The sequence below is a fragment of the Pteropus vampyrus genome, unplaced genomic scaffold (assembly GCF_000151845.1).
Source record: "Pteropus vampyrus isolate Shadow unplaced genomic scaffold, Pvam_2.0 Scaffold123, whole genome shotgun sequence".
Taxonomy (NCBI): Eukaryota; Metazoa; Chordata; class Mammalia; order Chiroptera; family Pteropodidae; genus Pteropus; species Pteropus vampyrus.
Window position 1 is genome coordinate 1,719,878 of NW_011888904.1, and position 12,912 is coordinate 1,732,789.

At 42.7% G+C, this 12,912-nt stretch overlaps 1 pseudogene; it reads left to right on the forward strand.

Moving 5' to 3' along the window:
- Positions 1-1,983: 1,983 nt before the first annotated feature.
- LOC111743843 lies at positions 1,984-2,102 on the forward strand (annotated as a pseudogene).
- The last annotated feature ends 10,810 nt before the right edge of the window (positions 2,103-12,912 follow it).

The window sequence follows — 12,912 nt, forward strand, 5'->3', positions numbered from 1 at the left end:
CTTTATTAAGTAACTCTAAAGCAAAACAGACTGAGACGGTGCTGCAAAAGAAAGTGCAAAGGCTAAAGTTCAATGACCAGATCTGACAGTTTCAGGAACTTGTCACATTAATGGCTACATCTTTTGAAACGCTTGTCACATCCGTTACAAGGGTTTCCAGGAAAAAGTGCAATCTAAGCTGAGCTTTGGACAATGATAGGACTTTTTTTTTTTTTAATATGTTTTTTCCAATTTAAAAGTAATATATGCTCCTAATGGGAAATTTGGGAAATACAGAAAAGGCTAAAGAAAAGAATTATAACCACACGTAATCCAGAGACGCTACTGTAAACCTTTAGTGACTAACCTTTCAGACTTCTTACCTGTGTTTGACAATGTTGAAATCGTTGTATACGTACAATTTGGCAGCACTCTCCTCATTCATTTCATATGTCAAGAGTCTTTCCCCGTGTCATACGATACTCTTCAAAAACGTGATATAGCCTGGCTGTTAGTATTCTGTTCTTTGAATTTGCGTAAGCTCTTCACTATCATCAGATATTTTGGTTGTTTCCAAATTTGTTGCTACTATGAATAATGCTAAAGTGAGTATCTTAGTGCATAAAACCTATGTCGGCATCTGGCTAGTTAGTCCCTTAGAGTGGATTCCAAGGAGTAGAATTCCTGGGATATAAGAGTGTAAACATTTGCTATGGTTTTGGATACTTGCTGACCCACCAGCAACATAGGAGCACCCCTATCTCACTGCACACTGGCCAACACCATTTTCTTTTTAAAAATCTTGGCCATTTTGATGGGGGAGAGCAGAGCTCTCTTGGTACTTAAGGCTTTTCTTTGATTAAGGATGAGCGCAACTTTGACCAGCAGAACTGAGAGCATGGGGTGGTGGGGAAAGACACAGAGAGAACAGTTTGAGGAAAGGCCTGGCATGGCTTCTCCGCAGGCAGCTCTGTGGGAATGTCTGGAATGTTTAAAGGGCTCGCAGAAAGGCTGTCTCATGTCGTTGGTAACTTCTCCTCTGCTGTCTTGGGCACTTGGGGCAGCCATGACTCTGGGCACTTCCACCTGGAGGCCATCTGACACTTGGTTCTGTTTGCCCAAGGGGTACCCAGGATTCGAGAACCCTTCTTGGCCTCATCCGCTCTGCTCCCCTACAGGACAGGCCTCCCTGCCGCCAAATTTCCTTAGTGAGAGAGGGAGTCTACTTCCAATCTCCGTGAAAAGTGAAATGTGGTGCAGTAGGATTTGAGAATAAAAAGTTCTTGGGAAATGCTTTCAAAAAACAGGACTTTATATACTGCTTTGGGAGCATAGGTTGGTTCAGTCTTTTTGGAGGGCAACTGGGTAATATGTCTGCGGCTGTAAAGTATGTATATTCTTGAACTCAGTAATTTCACTTTTAAAAAATGTACCTGAGGAAATAAACAGATAAGAATGCAAATGTGTGTGCACAGGGATGTGTATAGAAGGAAGTATTGGCCTTAGTGAAAATAATGGAAACTATCTAAGTGAGCGTCTTTTACATGTCTGAGAAATAGAGACATTTGCTTGAGAAATTGCATAGAAGTCTGGTTTGAGGAAGGGGCCGATACTAGCTAAGAAAAAACTGTCTATAGAATATCTGGAAGGATCCCCTGACCAACACCCAAGAGGATCCCTTCCTCCTAGCTTATATTCGGCAAAGCATGACTTACAGCTAACTTGGGCAGTCACATAATGGGGGGAGGGTGTCAGCCAGGCTCACTTTAGTCGTCCCCAAATAAGGAAAATAAGTCATTCTGCCTGGAAGGAGAGGGCCTTGTCAGGTGGCAGTCTCTCCTGGTGCCTCTTCAGCTACTAAACGTGGCCAGTAGGACAGCAGATATTTCATCTGGTCGGAGATGTTCCAATAGGGAATTGTTTTCCCATCATCAGACAAGTATCATATCCCCAGCCCTCAACTTCATCGTATATCTTTCACGCAATTCAAGAAATTCTAATCAAGTCTATGGCCATGCCACCCCGAACGTGCCCGATCTCCTCTGATCTTGGAAGCTAAGCAGAGTCGGGCCTTGTTAGTACTTGGATGGGAGACTGCCTAGGAATACCAGGTGCTGTAGGTGGTTAAAAAAAAAATTCTAAGCAAGGGACCAATCAGACTAAATGATGTATTGCAAGGAATAGAATGAAATATTAGAAAATATTTAATTCTGAATGAAAACAGGCTTTGAGAGGACATGTCACTTATTATTATCAAAAGCATGTGGTGAGTACTCACCTTGTGCTGTGGTGAACAAGGAAGGCAAAATCCCTGTCCTCGTGGAGTTTATCCTCCAGAGAAGGATAACACACAAGGAAGCAAATCGTAAATGGTGGATGTACATTGAACAGAGTGCCGTGGAGTTGATGAACGGGCTGGTAAGGCAGTGACAAGGAGGGAAGGTCTCTCAGAGAAGGAGATTGTGAGCTGAGACTTGATGGTTGAGAATGTGCAGCCCAGACAGAGGGCACCAGCACCGGAACAGAATCCGAGCCAATGTGGCTTCAGTGCACAGCAGGGAGACTGGTGTGGTTGAGGGTCTCCGCAGGCTCCAATTCAATCTAATAACAAGTAGGAATTATTGAAGAATTTTAAACAGGAGAGGAACATATATAGTTTATGTTTTATGCTATTGTTGCTTTTTAGTTTTTGTTGTTTTTATTTTTAGTTTACAGGGTATTTTAAAAAACTGAGATATAATTGATATCCTGTAAAATTCACCTTTCAAATGTATACAAGTTGTTTTTTATTATATTTACAAGGTTATTATGTTTACAAGGTTGTGCGGCCATCACCATTATCTATTTCCAGCACATTTTCATCACCCTGAAAAGAAACTCTATATCCATTTGCATTAATCCCCATTTCCCACTCCCCTCAGGTCCTAGCAACCACTAATCTACTTTTTGTTCCTATTAATTTGCCTATTTTGGATATTTAATAGAAACGGAATCATACAGTATGTGTCCTTTATGACTGGCTTCCTTGGCTTAACGTGTTTTCCAGTTCACTCATGTCGTAATATGCATAAGCACTTCATTCCTTTTTATGGCCAAATAACATTCCAGTGTACGGATTTACCACATTCTATTTATCTTTACACCTGTTAATGGGCATTTGTGTTGTTTTTGTGATTGGGCTTATTATGAAGAATGTTGCTATGTGCCTTCGTGGGCAAGTTTTTAAGGGACATAAGCTTTCTTGAATAAATGTTCTCTGGATTGTTGCAAGCTTTTGATTAATATCCAGAGTTCAGAAAAAGTTGATTCTGACCATTTTTGCTACTGTTTTCATTGCTTGTATGGAAAGGGTTTTTGGAGATCCTTTCTCTGCCATTTTGCCAATGTCACTTTTGATCACTTCATCTTAAACCCTATATTAGCGTTTGATGAATCAAAACAAATTGAATTTTAAAGGTAAGTGACCCTGAGGTTTGTCTTCTAGATCACTGCTGTGGTCAGCAACATCACCTGCCTCTGTTTTTTAAATTTGTTGTTTCCAGTGGACCAAATATTGAATGAAATAAGGGGCCAACTAAGCAAGTTAGACCTTTAATCAGCTTCAAGATATGGCTTTGGGCTGAGAACAGCACAGTGGTGTTTCTTGGAGAGATGGCAAGGTTCCCACGGGGCAAGGATGCGGGATGACTTTGAGGTGCTGAGAGCCCTTGGCTGGTGGGAGGAGGCGGGCTTGTTGCCCTGACTGGCTTTGAGAACTTCTTCCAGGCCTCAAATGCCCAGCTTTATAATTCCTCATGGCCAAGGGTCACTAGTAGCCGCCAGAATGCTCTGCCCTAGGAAGGATGTGTGTCACCGAGTGATGGAGATGCTTGCTTGCTGTTCAGATAGATTGGGGATTCTGTTGCCCAGCAGCAGAGGGAGGTATGAGTTGACCTCTCAGAGCCTGGGACTTCTAGGGGATGGGGTTTATTCACTTGGGTATGGTCACTTCTCCTGGGTTGGCAGAAAGCAGATGATATTCATGCCTATGTGAAAGATGGAGGAGCTAAGGCCAGAGCAGGGCTTCGACCATCTCGGCTGCCCCGCACCCACTTTTAAGTTCTCAAAAGGGTTTGGCTGGAGCTCTCAATGTTCCAGTTTCCGACTGGCTTGTCCTGTAGGCGGCTCTATAGCAAGGCGGACTTTATCCAGGATTAATATCAAGTCCTGTTCTTGGACCTGAAAAGCCAACTGCAGAATTCTGGCTCAAGAGAAATAAATGAGAGAAGGGCTCAGGTGATGGAGCTGATGGAGGTGGCCGGGAAATATGAGGGGCCACCTCAGGGGCTAAGAGGATCTCAGGCTGCGCTAGTGGTGGAATAATGTCTAGAGGGAAGGAGGTGAGTTTTTTACGAACTCTGGGCTGTACCAGACCCTCTTGGGTTTTGTGTCCTGGAGTACGTCTAGCGTGGGGAGGGCGACCTTGAAACTGTATTATGCTAGAACAAGTGAAGGATTTGGGGCTGTTCAGATGAGGAAAGACAGACAGACTCAAGAGATATGAGCATCGTCTACAGATCCCTGGGGCTGTCCTAGGGCAGGGAGAGCAGGTCCCCTATGAGATCCCCGAGGGCAGAGTGGGTCCAGTGAGGGAAGCAAGAGGGAGGGAACCCTCAGCTCAGCATTGGAAAGACCTCTGTAACAGGCTGAGTGTCCATGCAGGCATGCTTAGGCCCGTGTCTGTAGGTAGTGAGCCCCTCAGTTGGTCCTAACGGGCCAGATCAAGAGAATTCCACAAAGTGTTTTGCACAACATTTGAAATGATGGTCTTTCAAAACTGTGTGGGAGCTGGCCAGGTCCTTTTATCTTTAGACTTACCTCTTCTTCATTCCAGATCTCTGAAGGAAAGACTCTGCCTCCCCCACCCCATCTAGCATAAACCGGAACCCAGGCATTCTCCCAGACGTCTCCCCTTCTCTTACTCCCATCAATCAGTCAGTCAGTCCATCAATCACCAGGTCGGGCGTGTACAAGACAGTCTCAGGATATTCCTCACATCTGGCTCCTTTTCTCCACCCCACTGCTCCTGTTTTAACTCAGATCGTCATCATTTCTTGTTCTGCCCTTTGTTACAGCTTCAGGTCTGTCTAGTGGCCATCTTAAGTCATCATCCTTAAGTGCAGACTGAGCATGTTGGCACCTTGTTTGAAATCTTTGCCATCCATCCGTAGTCTCAGGATGAAGCATAGACACCTTAACATGGTATTTAACCTACCTCTCTGGCTCACTGTTCTCCCGGGTACTTCATGCTCCAGCCACATGTCACTGCCACCTGGCCTTTGTGTATACTGGTCTTTTTGTCTAGTATTCTCTTTTCTGGCTTATTTTTTTGTTTGTTCGTTTGTTTGTTTTAGAGCAGTTTTAGGTTTACTTGATCAGAAAATTGATCAGAAAGAAAATACAGAATTACCACATACACCTCGGCTCCCCAGTGTCCCCTATTATTTATATCTTGTGTTAGTGTGGTATGTTTGTTATGACCAATATCAATACATTATTATTAAATCCATATTTCACATTAGAGTTTACTCTTTGTTTTGTACATTCTGTGGGTTTTGAGAAATGCATAATGACATGTATCTACTATTACAGTATTTACAGAAGAACTTCCCTGCCCTAAAAAGCCCTGTACTTCACCTTTTTATCCCTTCTGTTAACTCCTAACAACCACTTTTCCTGGCTCTTTATGTGTCAAAATCTACCCATCTTTTAGGGTCTTATGTAGATGCTATCTTCCCCAGGAAGCCTTCACTGAATCTTTCAGTTGGAAATATTTACTCTTAATAATCGGTAGCATGTATGGCACATCTTTTCTGTCCTGAGTACTGTGCCAATCATTTTTTTCTTTCATACACAACTGTGCTGTATAGATTTGTACTTAAAGATGAAGAAATAGAAGCTTATTTATTAAAATGACTTGCCTAAAGCCACACAACTAGCAAGCACGAGATGTGAACCCAGGTTTCTCTGCCTCCAAACCTGTCCAGAGCCTTTTTTATTAAGTCCTTGACTTCATTTGCTGTCTGCTTTCCCCTCTAGACTGAGAAGTTGAGATCAGGGGCCATTTCCAATTCACCTCTGTATCCTTAGAACCCCATGCAGGACCTAAAACAGATCAGGAGTTCAAGATAAACATGAATGGATTGAAAAATATTTTGTTCATTAGAATTCTAATAAACTACGAGTTGGAAGCACTGAAAACAAATCAGGATTCTTTGAGCAGTCTACCCAGAAAAGATATTTGCCCCATACACTCCATCAATCCTCTGGCCCGAGCCTCTGGAGTAAATTTGTTAATACCAGTAACAATGACCAGCTAGCGTGTGTATACCAGCTAGTGCAGGAGATCCCTCTCCCCCACATCTAGGGCACTCTTAAAAGGGAAATGGGCTCCTTTCTCTCAGCCTGAAGAGGGTTGGAGAGGCCCCGCCTTCCAGTTGGGCTCTGCTGGGGATGGGCCAAGGCCAGAGTGCGTGTGCTCGTGTGTGCACTTGAGCTCCAGTGCCTTCTCTTCTTCAGCAATCACACCACCAGACGCATAGTTCTCCTCTCCTCTAATGCAATTTATATGTCTGAGCATGAACAGAGGATTTGTGAGCCTTCGAGGCTGGGGCTTTGGAAATTACCTGGTAGACTGGGGCTGCTGAGTAGAGATCTGGGGTTTTAGGAGACTTCGAGGGAATTATTTTCAAAGATCTTGGCAGGAGGAAGAGCCATCCCCATCCCACATCCTCCTCTAGGCCCCTTCCTAAGGTCTCTTTTAAAACGCACCCAGTAAGACTTTCTGTTTTAACAATGAACTTAAAGGGAGCTATACAACAAGGCAGAACAAAGGCTCATTGAACAGCTCAGCTGGGTGGGGAGGTGAAGGGAAAGGACAGCAGGTTAGGTTTGCATTCAAGTCCAGAAGTGGGCACTCACCAGTGTCAACAAAATTTTAAATCTCAACCTCAGCTCCTACCTGATAAAGTTGAGACGGGATAAATAATGTACACCAGGAGGTGGTGTCTCATATTGAAAAGGACACAGGCTTTTGTGTCCAAAAGACCTGTGTGGCCTCAGGCAAGCTACCTAACCTCTCTGAGCCTCCTTTCTGTCATTTGTAAATTTGGAAATAATAACAGCTACTCTGCAGGATTGTTTTGAGGGATTAAATGAGAAAGTGTAGCAAGTGCCCAGAGTGGCACCTGGCACTTTCAATCTTCTTTGGCTACTTTCTCTTTCTTAGTATGTGCCAGTCGCTCTCTCCTGTCCCATTGCAAGGCCTCAGCTACCACCTCTGTTTTAATGGCTTCTTACTCACTTCACACCGAAATCCGCATTATCTCTCTTGACTGACAATCCTGAGATGGCTGACTTTTTCCCTACGTGCAGGGACCTTATTGCCTTGCACGCCAGCCTAGAAAAAGGCTCTTTCTGAACCATTTTGACTAGTCTTTTCCTGCTTAAAAAAATTCTTACGACTCTCCTTTGTCTACGAGATAAAACCTAAACTCCTTATCGTCTTCCACTTTTCCTGTCTTACTTCCTCTTCCTTTGAGCAGGAATTATGTATGCTGCAGTATCAGATCCAATGACTGTGGCTCCCTGTTTCGTTGTCCATATTTTCTTGTGTATCATTATTGATCTTTCTCCTGCCTTAGAGGAGGATGATTTTCATAACAAATTTGAAAATAATGGTTTCTTCATCTATTTTAAGAAATAATTCTGTGAAAAAATAAAATAGCATTTTTTTTCTTCATACCTTGAAAGCCACCTGATTTTTGCCACAGATTTATTCACTGTTTTTCTCTGAGCCAACTGTAGTAATGGAATGATCAGAACATTCTATTTCTTTGTAATTTCCCTGTGCTGGGCTGCAGGCCTGGAAAATGATAGATGCCTAAAATTGATCAGGGTAATCGATGCTACGTGAAGTATTTACACATGATGGATGTATCGTCTGCCAGATGTGAGTGTTGGCAATGGCTTGCTTGTTTATAAAACCCCTGAGATCCCATTTATATCAGTGACTAATGTTTGCACACGGGGCTGTTTGCAATGTTTCAGAAATGACTATTTATTCGACATGACCACCTTTCTCCTTTAATTCCCCATTTATCACAAGCTTTGCTGCTCTTTCTTACATAACAAAATCAGGGTTTTATTCAATCTTTTCTCCTTGACCTCTGTGATATATGGAGGTGGTTTTATTTTGCATTGCCAGCTGGCCTCCCATCTTGCCTCTCCCTGTAATTCAAAACTTAAATGTTGCTGCTGTTCTCTCATGAGGCTCTGACGCCCCATCACTGCACCTACAGCATAAACTCCAAAGCCCCTCGTATGGCATTTAAAAACCTGCCAACCTGGCCTTTTCTGATCTTTTCAGCTCTATGTCTTTACTGAGGACCTCAGCATTGGACAGGGACATTCTTTTAAATGATGGAAACCCAACCTAACTAGCCTATACCCGCAAGGGTATTTATTGAAAGGTTCCGGCTTAGGATACCTAACGAAGAAAGACCTGCCTGAACCAGCGCAGCTCTGGGGATCTCAAGGACTGGAACCAGGGTTTCCAAAACCATCAATAACTCCCATCATACCATTTCTGCTTTCCTCTCATTTCTATTTGTCATATGTGATGGCTTCATTTTCTCCTGCAGACAGGTTTTCTCTGCATGGCGAAGAACATGGCCACTGTCCGTTTATCTCCTCAATGGAAAGTGTGCCTCCTCCCAGCTGCCCTGGAGGAGGGGCTCTGATTGGCCTGCCTTGGGCTACCTGCATCCCTGGACCAATTAAGGGATATGGTGCCATGACTGGCCCCACTGGTGTTGCTGGCCCAACTCTGTGGCCAGGAGGGCAGGGTTGAAGAAGGGAGTAGGGGAGCATGCTGGGCACACACAGCTATGGCTACCATCTCTACTCCCCAGACTAGCCACAGTACGTGTCCCATTCAGTTAAGGCTTACTGCACGCCAGTGCTCTGTGCTGGGCTCCCAGCCCCTCCTCTACCTGAGCCCACAATCTGACAGAGGGAACGAATACCCAGCAGATCATTACAATGCAGGGCGTAGAGTGTGACAGTAGTGACAGACTCACAATGCTGTCAGAGCACAGGCAGGAGGCCTTGAACTCAATCCACTCAGTCAAGGGGAATTCTTGGAAGAGTGACAAGAGCCTGAGTCTCATAGAACAGCAGGAGTGAGTGAGGTGACGAGGAGGGAAAGGCATTCCAGGTGAACAACAGCATGCAGGTGTGAAATGTGCATGTCTGTGCCCAGAAGTATGAGCAGCCCAGGAAGCCTAGGCCCCCTAATGTGAGGCCAGAGGAGCAGGAAAGGTGGGCAGGGCTAAGGAGTGCCTTTGCTTTTGCTCTGGCCCCTCCCTCCTTCCTTCCACATAGTGAAATCTAACTCAGCCTCCAGACCAAACTCTAAAGCTGTCCTGTCTTTTTTAATCCATTGGTGGCAAATCACAGCTTCCTCGGGGACTCTAAAGCGTCTGTCAGGTGCCTCTATGCTAGACTTCTGTTCTGCCTTGCTCTCAGTTATTTATTTACACATCTGAGATCCTTTACTACATCAAAAGATGCTTGATTGCAAGAGCCATGCCCTAAACGTCCTTCTCTCTCACACACAGCTTGGCTTAACACAGGGCCTTGTTCAGTGTTCAAAAAATAATTGTTGAATTGTGATCATTTGGCTAATTGGACATTTTTCCCCCCTCGGGAGTGACTAGCAAAATGATGTTGGTTTCATGTAAGGAGAAAGAATTTTAAAAATTATCTATCAACATTTTCTCAACACAGCCAAGTTTTTTTTTTTCTAAAACAAAAAGCTTTATGGATTTTACTGATTATGAAGTTGGTAAATATGAATATAGAAACTGTAAGAGATACATAAAAAATACATAAGAATAAATTTAAAACCATACAAGATACCATCCCTATCTCCCAGAGGAAACCATCGTTAACATTTCAGAAACAACCTTCCAGACATTTCTCTGTAAGTCCAGCTATAATTAATATATAACTTCATAAGACAATAATACAAAAATGCAACATAAGCTAGCCTTCAGAGTTATATGTTCAAAAGAATTTAACAGTCGAGTAAAATCTATTTTTTTTCTAGATAATCTAAATGAGTTTTTGATGTTCCCTGAGGGATTAAAGAACCACTCAGTATTTGCTGTAGAAAGTTCTACTTGTGTTCTCTCTCTGTCTCTCTCTGTCTCTCTCTCTCCTTCTCATTGAGATTTAATTTACATACCATAAAAATCACCCTTTTAAAGTGTATGACTCAGTGGTTTTTAGTATAGTTATAGATTGTGCACCTATCACCACCACATAATTGCATCAGTTTGCTAGTATTTTGTTGATTATTGTTGCATCTGTATTCGTAAGAGATATGGTGTGTAGTTTTTTTTTTTTTTCTTGTAATGTTTTTGCCTTGGTTTAGAATTCTTAATTGACAGGTTATTTTTCTTTCAGCATTTCATCCGCTGGCTGCTGGCCTCCATACTTTCCAATGAGAAATTAGCTAGTAATCTCACTGAGGCTCATTTGTACATGAGTCGCTTCTCTCTTGCTGCTTTTAAGATTCTCCATTAGTCTTTGGATTCTGGTATTTTGGTTATGAAATGTCCATGTCCGAATCTCTTTGTGTTTATCATACTTAAAACTTGTTGAGCTTCTTGGGTGAGTAGAATCATGTTTTTCATCAAATTTGGGAAGTTTTTGATCCTATTTCTTCAAATATTCTTTCTGCCTTTCCTCTCTCTTCTCTCTTCTTGGGACTTCCATTATGTGAATGTTGGTATGTTTGATAGTGTCCCACAGGTCTCTGTTTATTTTTCTTCATTCTTTTAAAATTCCCCTTCCTCATTTGGATGAGCCCATTGACCTATCTGCAAGTTTGCTAATTTTTTCTTCTGCCTGGTCAATTTTGCTGTTGAGCCTCTCTAGTCAAATTTGGTTTAGCTTTATAATTTCTATCTATTGTTATTCTATATTTGCTGAGACATCATTCTCATACTTTTCTTTAGTTCTTTATACCTGATTTTTTTGAGTTCTTTGAATGTATTTAAAATAGCTGATTTAAAATATCTGGGTTTCCTCAGGTACAGTTTCTATGATTACTTTTTTCCCCTGTGTAGTACATATACTTTCTTTTTTCTTTGCATGTCTTGTTTTCTTTTGTTGTTGTTGAAAACTGGGCATATTTAATAATGTAAAAGGCAACTCTGGAAATCAGATTATCTCTCCATCCCGAGTTTGTTGTTGCTATTCCCTGGAATGTGTTGTGACATGTTTCCTGATATACCCTGATAGATTTGATTATTCTAATCCTGCGCCAACAAGACCTCTCAAGTTCACTCTGACTCTCCCTCCTAAGCTTTCTGGGAAGCCTGGGCACCTGCAAACACTGGGATTTCCGGTTACCCAAGGTTCTTCTGTGTTTACTATGATCAGCACGTCTTTACCATATAAGAAACTTTGGATTGGTTTCATGACTCATCTTGATATTTGGCTTGAAACTTTCTCCAACTTTGGCTTCTGTGACAAAGACTCTATTCTCCCTCTGACTCCATCTGTTCCTCTCTGAATCCTTACTGGGCTCATCATCTTGCTCAGGGTTTGCCATACTTTTACTTTTCTCTCTTTCCTTTCTACTTTCAAGAGTTTATCTATTCTTATTTCTTTAACCATCTCCTCTCTGTAGCTCCTTGGTGATAGAATAAGAGCACAGTAATAATGAGAGTGGGCTTTGGAGTTAGGTAGGCCTGAGTTTGACATCTGGCTTCGACATATACAAGCTGGGGAACCTTGGACACATTACTTACAGCTCCATTCCTCAGTTTCTCATCTATCCAACAAAGAATAATAGTGCAGTCTTAAGGAGTTTTTGTGAGGCTTAAACAAGATAACACAGATACTCTGTGCCTGTGATAGCATAAGCGCTCAACGAGATTAGCTTTGGGATTCCACTATCACTTCAAACTCAACCTATTCAAACTGAGCTCATAATTCCACCCCCAAATAAAGCCTCTGTCTTCTGCCTCCTCTGGCCCTCAAGACTGTTTACTTTGAGGGTCACCTCTGACCTGGTCTTGTTCACTAACGATGCTGACATCTCACATGGATTCAACATCACCAGAGATTTTAAATGCCCAGGTTGTTGTTTTCTTTTATCTTGGAGTATCATTCACTTGATCCTTATAACTTTTCTTTCAAAATGTCTTTTTCTCCATCTTTTAATTCTACCTTCACTGACTCTGCCCTAACTCTACCTTCACCAAAGTGGAGTGACAATCTCTGATACCATCACTGCCTGCCTACCTCACAGGAGCTAGGAATACAGGCACCTTTCTGTGGTTCCTGTGGCTCTTGTTCTTTTTCCTGGCAAGGAAGAGCCATGCACTAACCAGGAAAAAATGTGGGGAAGGCATTAAACTGTGGGATTTGGAGGCAAGAGTTCTTGATTCTAGACCCAAGCAAGCCCTTCATGTCTTCTGGATCTTGATTTCCTCATCCATGCAGTGGAGATGAAGAACTGAACAGTCTTGGAGGCCCCTGCCACCTCGGAGGTATAGTGTTTTATCACCTGTAGTTTCTCTCAAATACAAAGCTTATTCATCGGGCTTCTGAGATGTTCTTCCTTTTCTCTCTCCCTACCTCGACACACATTTGTCTTCTAAGGCGCGTTTGCCAAGTCCTACTCAGACCTCATTTCCTGTCCCTGACTCACTTCAGTTGGCTTCTTTCCCTCCCCTACAGCCTAGGATATGTGTGCTGATGTACAAATTTATTTTGATTGTTGGCACAGCTTCTGCTTCTGTGTTCTCTTGGTCTTTTCAGAGAGTCTCTGTTTTCTGTCTATCCTTTTCTATCCAGCCCCTACATTGATGACCAGTG